Genomic DNA, 11,917 nt, shown 5'->3' with positions numbered 1-11,917 from the left:
TTGCGCATGCAATCGCCGTAGCCATAGGGAATAATTGTACCACTGCTGAGTGGCGTCCTTGGGAAGATGTGCCTGGGAATGTGAAGAAGGATATGATGGATGAAGTATACTCTTGATGATGATACGAACGAATAGTTGATGAAGTTGATGGATAATGCGTTGGAGGGAGGTTACAGTCGATGACGTTATGAAGTATTGCGGAATGGACCAGGATCATCGAAATAGTAGTTTTAAATTTATGTTTTGTATGACAATATTTAAATTTAAGTTTTTTTTTATATGTTATGCATTCGGACTTAATTATGTTTCAATTATGTATTCGGACTTAATTAGGTCTAAATTCCTGTTGGTTTTTTTATTGAAACCTAATGTAAGCACCCTATCCTCGGTTTATATGTGTTTACAATTTTCAATGAATATTGTACTTATGCTGAGAATAATTGTATGGATTAAGTACTTAATTATATATAGACTAAATATTTAAAGCCATAATTATTTATAGAATAATAATTCAGGTATTAATTATTTATAGAATAATATTTCAAGTATTAATTATCTATAGCATAAATATTTAAAGTATTAATTATTTTTAGAATAAATATATAAGGTATTAAATATAATACCTTAAATCTTTACTCTAAAAATAATTAATATTTTATTCGTTGCGCAATATATTGATCGATGATACTTCGTAGCATAAGGAACCTTTGTCCGATGAATACATGTGTTTGTCGCACAAAGCATGGTCAGCATGCGCTCAAACCTTCCAATTAATTGCGCATTGATTACTCATTTTGCACGATGAATTTGAAATTTACGGCAAAAATTTGGCTGAGGTGTACGCCGAGTTTAAGTATAACATTGGGAATTTGGTGCAGAGGGATTGTTCTGCTAAGTTTGAGTCTTGGAAAAAGGTCCTTGAGGAGTTGAAGAAATCCATGTTGGGAGAGTTATCGGTAAGTTTGTGGTAAATAATGAACAATTATTTTTGTTAAAACGTAATATTTTTTGAATTACTAATTTGTTGTTACTGGCATTAATGGAGGTTCATTGGGATGTTGATGAAACTGATGAGAAGCAACGGATTTATGTGGATGGACTTTTCAAGCAGAGTTTTTGGCATTGAAAGTTTAATGTGTTTCAGGTAGAGGATTGAAGTTGATGAGGGTTGGTTTTTTTTTTTTTTTTTTTTTTTTTTTTTTTTTTTTTTAAGATTTTGTGGACTTTATATTTAATTTAATGAATAAATATATATTATGTGGATGAGTATTAATATTTGCATTAATTATAATTTCTATTTGGGATAGTAAATTAGTTTTGTTAATTAATTTAATGTTTAATTAGGTTTGAAATAAAAATTTATTGTACATACAAATGAATAACAAATATGGAAAACAAAATAAAAAATATGCATTACGCGACGATACATTCATGTGTTGAAAAGAATAAATTGTAAAGTAAAGGACATAAAATACAAAAATGGTAAACTTGCGCGACGAATGCTTCTTTTTTTGTCGCGCAAATAACATTTGCGCGACAAATACCATATTCGTCACTCAATGGGTGTTTGCGCGAAGATAGTCTTCGTCACTCAAAATCGTTGGTCCAAAAGTGAGCTTTTTAATCTGGATTCAGCCATGTGCAGAGGCAAACTGCAAAAAAAATTGCAGATTGTGCCTCTGCACTCATCCCTTCGATTTTGCTCAATCTGCCATCCATCATTTCCATTTTCTCTCAATTTCATCATCTAATACTCCCTTCATCTTCTTTTCTAGGTTGATTGAGCTATCTCAGTGTGTTTGGTAAGCGTTCTTTGTCGTTACGGTAAAAGTATTAATGTAAATTCATACTAACGCCATTAATTTCGTTGTCTTAAGGATATTGTGTGTGATTAGCGATTGGTGGAGAACGATTGAGAAGGTATTTTCTTCATTTTATTTTTTAAACATATAAAACTAATTAAATTATGTTGAATTTAGTTTGTTATGTTTATATTGTATTGTGAAATTATATTTATATTATGTTGTTAAATTTGTACGTGACGTACAAATATGTGTTGTGATGTATGAAGTTAATTGAAATTAACTTCGTACTTGTAGTAAAACTTAGTTTCCCGTTCGAGGATTAGTTGGATTTCGCGCATGGATGCGAAAGCATGACTGCAGTCCAATTAATTCTTGAATTGTCCCATTATTTGGACAGTTTGTGAATGCGTAGTTTATGGTTGAAGGATTAGTTTTCGATTGTGGAGATTTCGGTGTCATCTCTATACGTTCTTCGGGTTGTACACCTGAAGAACTGTCTCGAGATGCTGCCAAAATTCATCCACGTCGAAATCTAATCTGATGTAGCCGTAAATTACGTTAAGTTACGTGACATGACTATGCATTCCCAAATGGGATAGGGCCCTTACCGGAGGCATAAGGTGACATTATCATTTTGTATGTAGTTGTTGTGATTGTTGTATTGTAATTATCGTTCCAGAAATTATGGATAGGACGTGGATACAGAACCCGAATAGATGCACGGACGAATACTTGGATGGAATCGAGGATTTTATTGACTTTGCACGTAGACACAACCCGGGTGCGACTAGAATCCGGTGTCCTTGTAGGAGGTGTAACAACATGTTAAGGGAGACAATTGAAAATGTTCGATTTCATTTAGTAAGGAATGGAATGATTGAAACATATAATACTTGGAACCATCATGGGGAACAATTAGACAATGCTTCGTCTTCAAACGCCACAAGAGTGGATAATGTTGAACCTATTGTGGATCCTAATGAATAAGTCATGGATATTATAAATGATGCTTTTCCATTTGCATCGACAAACACCAATCAGGAATGGGAAGATGATATGCCTACACCAATGGACAGTGCAGAGTTCGAACAATATGAAAAACTATTAAAAAATACCAACCAACAGTTATACTCGGGGTGCGAGAACTTTTCTGTTCTCAAGACCATTGTGGAACTAATGCATGGAAAAATAAAGTATCGTATGTTAAACCAGTGTTTCGATTACTTTTTGGGGGTTTTCAAGAGAATGCTTCCAAATGAAAATTATTTGCTGAAAGACCATAGACACGCGCAAAAGGTGTTGAATGGTCTTGGATTGGGTTATGAAAAAATTCACGCTTGCAAAGCAATTGTATTTTATTATACAAAGAGAATAAAGCATTAGATAAATGCCCTATATGCAATGAGTCGAGGTTCAAAATGACATCTCAGAATAGAACAACTAAGATCCCACAAAAAGTTATGCGTTATTTGCCCTTGAAACCTAGGTTGCAGCGATTGTGTATGTCGACGCCTACTGCCACAGACATGATATGGCATAAGGAAAAATAGGTAAACGACGATGTGATGCGGCATCCTGCAGATGGGGAGGCATGGAAAGAGTTCGATCGAACGTTCCCCGAGTTTGCTGCTAATTCTCGTAATGTTAAATTAAGACTTGCCACTGATGGATTTAATCTGTTTGGGGTTTAAACCAACACCACAATACTTGGCCGATTTTCGTATTTCCGTATAATTTGCTGCCATGCAAATGTATGAAAAAAGAATACATGATGATGACTCTATTGATAATTGAGGATCCTGGTAGGTCAATCAATGTATACTTATGGCCATTGGTGGATGAGCTAAAAGATTTATGGACACACGATGTGCGCCCATACGATAAATGTACTGGCATAATGTTCACTTTGCGGGCTGCAGTGATGTGGATTGTAAACGATTTCCCCGCATATGCAATGGTTTCTGGGTGGAGCACTAGGGGTTATATGGCATGCCCTATATGCAAGGAAGACGAAACATCTAGTTGGCACGCCGGAAAAGTTTGTTACCTTGGTCATCGAAGATGGTTACCTTGGGACCATGAGTGGCGAAAGAAGGATGAAGAGTTTGACGAGGAAAAAGAGCATTGCCTCAGACCAAGAGAATGATCTGGTGCTCAAATTTTGGAACAGCTTAACCGTTTGGATTTTGCTTCTTTTGGGACCAATGTCAGTAGGACAAGACCTTCTACTCATATAAACTGGACGCACAAGTCTATGTTTTTTTAGCTTCCGTATTGATCCAAACTAAAATTGAGACACAACCTCGATGTTATGCATGTTGAGAAAAATGTATTTGACATATTGGTAGGCACAATTCTAGATATTGAGGGCAAGACAAAAGAAACGATCAAAGCTCTTGGAACGAATGGGAATACGACGAGGTTTATGGATGAATAAGGACAATGATAAACCCATAAGGGATTTTGAATTTTTTTCAATGAAACTGAATGACAAGAAAGAATTTTTAAAGTTTTTATCGTCTATAAAGTTTCCCAATGGGTATGTTTCAAATATCGCGTGTTGCGTGAACGTTGACGGGGGTAAATTAGTTGGCCTAAAGAGTCATGATTGCCATGTGGTTCTGCAATGCCTCCTTCCTGTGGGTATTCGACATCTCTTGCCAGCTGATGTAGTGAAACCAATCATTTTGTTGTCCAGTTTTTTTTTTTTTTTTTTTTTGCAATTGACATCAAGTTGCAAAAAACGAACGTTAATCAATTGCGCCATGACATTGTGCAAGTTCTATGCAAGTTTGAGATGATATTTTCTCCAGCTTTCTTCACAAGTATGATACACGTGATGGTTCACTTACCAGAAGAGGCATTGCTTGCTGGACCAGTCAACTTTCGATAAATGTATCTAATAGAAAGGTATATATTCCTCGTCTTTTTTATTAATCAATATTAAATATATTACAATTAGTAATATGTGTATCGTATCATTTTCTTTTGGCAGGCTTCTCGGAGACTTGAAGAAAAGTGTACAAAACAAAGCAAAGCCCGAAAGATCCATTATACAAGCTTGGGTGGCATATGAGGCACTTACATTTTGTGGAATGTATTTAAAGGATGTTGAAACAACTTTCAATCGTCCTTTTCGCAATAATGACGGGGTGTGAGAAAGGAGAAACTTTCGGTTTTTGCCCAAATTGCTTGACCATTCGAAGATCCGATTTGTGGCGAGTCATTTTCCAAGAAGAACATGGAGGTAGCACATTTGTTTGTACTCAACAATTGTGATGAGACACTGCCATGCCTAGACGAGCATGAAAATATGATGAAGCAGGCACATCCTTCACATTTGTATGCCAAGAAACACCGTGAATTGTTTCCTCAGTGGTTTGTCGAATATGTAAGTTTGAAGTGTTTTGTATTGGACATATATATTGTACCAATTAAGTTGCTCGAACTAACAAATTTAAATGTTTGTCTAATATTAGGTGAATCAACTGAAATCATCGAATTCCCCCGCATACAGTGAAGAGTTATATAACTTGGCGTTCAGACCAATTCGCGTTGAATTGTACTCAGGTTTCCATGTCAACGACATCAAGTTCTTAGCAGGTGCACGAGATGACAAGTTGTGTACGCAAAACAATGGTGTTCATGTCCCCGGGGGAGGCGAAAGTACAGACATTGAATTATATGGTAAACTAACAAGTGTCGTGCAGTTGCTTTACAAAGACCAATGCCAAGTGATCCTATTTAAGTGTCGATGGTTTGATACAAACCCAAATAGGCATGGAAGTGTGAAAAGAGATCATGGATTACTATCAGCGAACACTACCAAAACTTGGTACGATGACGACCCTTACATCTTAGCAACCATGGCAAAACAAATTTTGTATATAGATGACCCTAAAGCCAGGAAAGGTTGGAAAGTTGTTCAGATGATGGATCATAGGAACGTGTATGCTATACCAGAACAACATCGTACTGATGACGACATCGACAATGTTGTTGACCAACGTCTTCAATCTTTGATGGAAAGTGGTGTGGAAACACTCCAAGATACTAATCTTATCCAAGAACCATTTCAAATAGAAGGAGTATCTTCAATCAAAATACCGATTCGGTCGATCACAATTGACCTCGGTAATATTCCACAATATGATGGTCTAGTGCTCATAAACGACGATGGTGACATACCTATCGATGATGAGGAGTGGGACACTGAAATGATGATAGTGACGAAAGTGAAAGTTATTATAGTTTAGATGAAGATTAAGGCAATTTATTTGTAACTTTTTTTGACACATGAAATGGCCAATGCATTATATAGAGTGATTGAAAAAATGGTATGAATGATTCACATTTTATATGTGAATTACTTCATAAATAAATTTGGTATGTTTGTATTTTATAATAAATTGTAAACAAAATAAAAAATAAATAAAAAACCATTTTAAAACATAATTGTACGACGCATAACAATTTTTGGTTGCACAAGCTAGGCTTGGCAATTCCTGACACGATCCGATAACCCAACACGACAAGCAAAATATTAATTTTATAATTTTATAACCCTAAAAGAAGTTACTATAATAATTATATATATTAATTTAACAACTTTAGACCCCTAAAAACTATAAAAATTATATATATATATATATATATATATATATATAATTTAATTTAAAAAATTGGTGACCATTGGATCGGCTTAAATATACATACCATTCAACTTCTTAAGTGTTATACGTACAAAATAAATAAATTTAAATCTACTAAACTAATTTCAACGATCCAACCGTCAAACTTGTTTGTTTATGGTTCGAGATTGCATACGCCAAAAATCGCAAAAAAAAAAAACATTTAGAAATCAAGTAATAGTACAAAACTTTTCAACAGTTAGAAACGAAAAATCATGATTTAACGGTTATTTTAACTCCGATTTTGATGATATTTTTACAGCTACACTCCTTGACCCTATATGAATACAATGAATGAATTTGATCTTCAATTTAAACTATTTACACTAGTGAATACCACAAAATCTTATGTTATACTTAATGAAAGTATAAATAAACTCTAAAGTGTTAGTAAATCTATCTTTTTGATGGGATACGCATTGTACGAAACTAATTTCAACGATTCAACCGTCAAAGTTGTTTGTATATGGTTTGAGATCACATGCGCCAAAAATCACAAAAAACAAACATTCAAAGATCAAGTAACGGTACAAAACTTTTTGACGGTTAGAAATGAAAAATCACGATTTAATGGTTATTCTAATTCCGATTTTGATGATTTTTTTACAGCTACACTCCTTGACCCTATATGAATATGATGAATGAATTCGATCTTCAATTTAAACTATTTACACTAGTGGATACCACAAAATCTTATGTTATACTTAATAAAAATATAAATAAACTCCAAGTGTTAGTGAATCTATCTTTTTGATGGGATACGCATTGTACAAAACTAATTTCAATGATCCAACCATCAAACTTGTTTTTATATGGTTCAAGATCGCATACACCAAATATCGCAAAAAACAAACATTCAGAGATCAAGTAACGAGACAAAACTTTTCAACGGTTATAAACAAAAAATCATGATTTAACGGTTATTTTAAATTTACGCGGGAATATTGCATGACAAATACATATATTTCATCGCACAAAGTGTATTTGCGTGATGAAATATATGTATTCGTTGTGCAAGTGTCTGAAATTTCAATTAAGGCGCTTTTTTTCTAAGGAAATTTTGAAAAACTTGCGCGACGATTGTTTAGCCTTGCAAGACAAAGACTCTGTCGCGCAAGAGTCTATATTTTAACCTCGTATCTCTTCTTCCCCTCACTTCCCTTTTCGTCCTTTTTCCCTGTGCGATACCCTTTCTCTCATTCCTCTGTATCTCCATCTTTCTCTCTGTCCCTCTCTCCGGCCATCGCGACTTCATCTCTAAGAGGTAATTTTCTCTTTAGCTTTTATTTTCAATTTTCTTTATTTACAAATTGGGGGTTAGATTTGGGGTTTTTTTAATTTTCTTTTTCTTTTTCAAATTAGGGGTTAGAATTAGGGGCAGTCGGGGTTAGATTTAGGGTTCGTAAATTGTGGGTTACATTTAGGTTCTTAAATTAGAGGTTTTAGGGTTCTTAATTAGGGAATGATTTTGGGCAGTAAGGTTAGATTAGGTTTTCTTAAATTGGAGGTTAGATTTAGGGTTATTAAATTAGGGGTTCTTAAATTGGTGGCAATTGTCATACTGCAATCAAGTTTATGTCCAAGTGCTCAGGAAGGGTTATCATAGTGAGGGATAACAATAGGTTTCATAGGTTTGAGGATGGAAAGTGCACATTCGAAGATTAGTTCTGGAAACTTCCATGTGCTTCCCTTTGTTTTTGTTTTCTCTGTGATTGCACATTGCTCTCTTCATAAAATATGCAGACATGAACACATCTAGAACATGGGTTGAGCGAGTTGGCATTTTTCATATTTCAAAATTTCATTTTCTGGAGAAAGGGTTCAGCAATTTGGGAATTTTTTTTCATCCAAATTTGTGTTTCCTGGAGAATGATATTGCGTTGTAAGTTCTTATATTCTAGATGGGTATTTATTTGTTCTCTTGAAGAAATTTTTTTATCTTTTTTGGATACCAGGTGAGGTTTTTTGTCAACAAATACTTTCATTGCTAATAATGTTATTCTTCAACAAAAATACTTTCATATGATATGGTTGTCATTCTTGATTTTTTCAAATGTTCAAGAGAAAAATCCACTAGCTTTTGGACGTACAATTTGGTCACCTGCATTACTTTATGATAATTTTAATTACTATTTCCATAATTTTGTTACCTTCCATTGCTTTCTAGTATTGTTGTTTGACTTCAAGTTCAAGTGGTCTGCTCGAAAGTAGTCCCATGGATTTTGATATTGTTGTGGTTGACTTGCTTTTTTAAGGTTCATTTGATGAGAGCTTACATATCAGAATTAGATGTTTTGGTTACTCTCTTTTCATTGGTTTTCTAATTGTATTCATTGACCAATACGTGTGCTTCGATTTTTGAAAATAGAAGGTTATCATCTCTGCTTCTAGGGAGATGCAAAGAAGGTTATTAGTTATCCTCTGCTTCCCTTTGTTTTAATTGTGTTATGGCACCTGTTGTGTGCATTGGCGTGATATATCGGACTTTGTAACTCCTAAGATGTCTAATGCTTTCTTTTTTCTGGCTATGATGCTTGTATCCCTGGTTATTGTTGAATATGTGCCATACTTTTTTGTTTCCATCCATTAACTTGGGTGCATGTTCTTGGTTTCTACTTACCCTCGAGGAGCCAAATTGCTAGCGTGTGGCTTATTTGTCACTTGAATTCCTTGACACACATAGAGCACGTACATACAGATTTTGCCTCCAACTATTCCTTTATGCTAGTTCCTTCTTATAAGTTATAATTGTTAGGTTTATATCCTATATGAATTGATTAGTTTGTGTATAATATATCAGTATTGAGTTTTGTTTCTGCCTAACTTGAATTGGATTTAGAATTAGGGCTTTTAAATTTCGTTTTAAATTTAAGTTGAAATTATTAGCATGTGTACGGTAAGTTGAATCTTTATGTACGAAACAAATTGATTTCCAATTTTGTAGATGTCACACCTCATTAGAAACCGGAAGGTGATGACTTCTACACCTAGTCTGATGGCTAAACCTAGTCCGACGACTACACCTACTACTGCCACCACTGCTCCGACAGAGATGGACCATAGGCCGGTCAATCCATTTAACCTAGTTGGTCCTCTAGTCCCACAGGCGCAGGCATCGTCGACTTCTTCAGTGGCGTTGCCTGTTAGCACCTGACCTACTCATCGGCGCCCCCGCACTACGGACTAGATGTCGCCATCGGGATCCACAATCAATGCCTCGAGTACATAGCCAGGTATACAATCCTAATTCACTCCCTCATTCCCATGTTAACTGAATTTTGTTATTTTAGGTTCAATTTGTTATGTCATGTCATGTAAGGATTAAAAAGTTGTCATCGTTCTGAACCATTTATTAAACTGTTGTGATCATTGTGTTGGATACTATATTGTTTATGTTATTTTCAGGGTTTTGGGAAATGTTTTAATTATAGGGGAGGTTATACCGAAATTTTAGTAGGATTTGTTATTAGTTTTGGGTTAATGATTTTTTTTCATCTCTTTGCAGCAAAGCAAAACACCCGGGGACCTTGTTGGCAATTGAAGACGGCGAAGGTCACCCGGGTGACCAACGGTCGTATCCCAATCAGATATGATGAATGACATTGGGCAGCACCAACGGCGAAGCAGCATAGTGCATTGGCCCACGACATTGGGCATGTCATGCAGACCTTTTGCCCTATGCAGTGGAAGTCTTGGAAGGCAATGCCTGAGGAGACGAAGAACACGGTGCGCAACCAATTGAACGTAAGTAGCATTGCCTTTTTAATGCTTTTCAAGTAAAATTTATATATTTATATTTATTACTGTCTTTTATTACTAATACTTTCAAAATATTTGTTATATTGCAAACAAACTACAATTTGGAGGACATGGACGAAGACATGTTCGCGTACCTCAATCTGCTCTTCTCTGAACGCTACAAGTAGTGGAAAAGTGACCTACACCAATGTTTCCAGCAATTTGATGATCCACAGGTCGCTCTCAAGGAGGGTTGTCCGAAAGAGTTGGAGGACCAACAAGATAGTTGGGTTGGACTTCGCAATCATTTTCAAAAGCCGGGCTATGTGGTGCGTTTTTAATTACAACTTCTTTCATTTTACTTTTTTTAATTTTTACTAATGTTTATTATAATTTTTTTTAATTTTCTTTAAGTATTACAACTAATACGTTTATTTTTTTATAATAGAAGAAGGCGAAGGCGAACAAGATCAATCGAGAAAAGAAGACTCTTGTCCATCATTCGGGTTCGAGACCTTTCTCCTATAGGATGGAGGCGCGACGGAAGGTATATATTACATCTTTTATTTTCAATTTTAAAATGTCGCTAATAATTTTATTTTTTTTTCTTACTAACATTTTCCTTATCTTTTTCGATTTTAGGAAGGTTCAAAATTTCCGGAGATCGACGTCTTTGCTGAAGTTTATGTTCGGCCTAGGCATGAGTTGACTGAGTCCCTTCATGTAAGTAATTTCTTATGCATTCAACATTTATACTAATTATTTCAAATTGTTTTCTATTAATCATCCATGTTTTTTTTAACAGGCGACTATGGTGGAGAAGAGTCAGTCGATGCTTCAAGAGTCTGCCTCCCAGCTTCCCTCGGACACGCCGATTGAGCCTGTTGATCCTCTGAGGATGCAGTGTTTCACATCATGACAGAGACATTGAACCTGACTTTTGGTAGGAGGCCAAGGACTTATTGTCGGGGGATGGGAAATGCCAAGCGGCGGGAGAGTAGAGCCTCGTCATCCTCGCAATCAAAAGGCCAGGTTACGACTTTGACACAAGAAGCCGCTAGCCTAAGGAGTGAGCTGGCATCGTACAAGTCTCAAATGTCGATGCTTGCACAAGCCCTCAGTTCCTCCAGAATACAGCTCCCCGATTTTTTTGCACCATCGCCCTCACAACCCTTCCACACTGAGCAAGCACAACAATCAGGCCCGTCAACCTCCGACCCCTTCCCTAAGCACCAGCAAGATCCTTCGAACGGCAATCCTATAGATTTTTCCGCTTTTTTTTCATAGTTTTGTTCCTACTTTCTTTTAAAACTTTATATTTGTACGTACATTTTATTTATATTATAAATAAAAATTGTTTTTTTATTCATTAATTTGCTTTTTTTTTTTTGTCATTATTATGAAATCTTTTTTTTTTTTATTCTATTTATTTATTTTTAATAAAAATTACACTTGCACAACGCCGACCAGTTGTCGCACAAAATTAAGCGCGTCTTATAACTTCATCGCGCATTACCACGCGCCTCTAACGTTTTTCGTCGCGCAAACTTTTCGAGACGAACTAGTCACAAAGCGCACTTGTACCCTTTTATATCGTACAATGAAAACCTTCGTCCGTATAACTTTAGCGTGACAGGTAGTAAAGCGTCGCGCCATTTTTTTTTAGCAACGAGTTTGAAATTG

At 35.5% G+C, this 11,917-nt stretch overlaps 1 pseudogene; it reads left to right on the top strand.

Annotated features, from left to right (window-relative positions):
• Positions 1-3,370: 3,370 nt before the first annotated feature.
• Positions 3,371-11,153, top strand: LOC148691875 (uncharacterized; annotated as a pseudogene).
• Positions 11,154-11,917: the final 764 nt, after the last annotated feature.

Source organism: Pyrus communis, chromosome 13 (assembly GCF_041283825.1).
Source record: "Pyrus communis isolate YQ-2024b chromosome 13, ASM4128382v1, whole genome shotgun sequence".
Lineage (NCBI taxonomy): Eukaryota > Viridiplantae > Streptophyta > Magnoliopsida > Rosales > Rosaceae > Pyrus > Pyrus communis.
The sequence above is the reverse complement of the archived record's forward strand: the minus strand, read 5'-3'. Positions and strand labels throughout refer to the sequence as shown.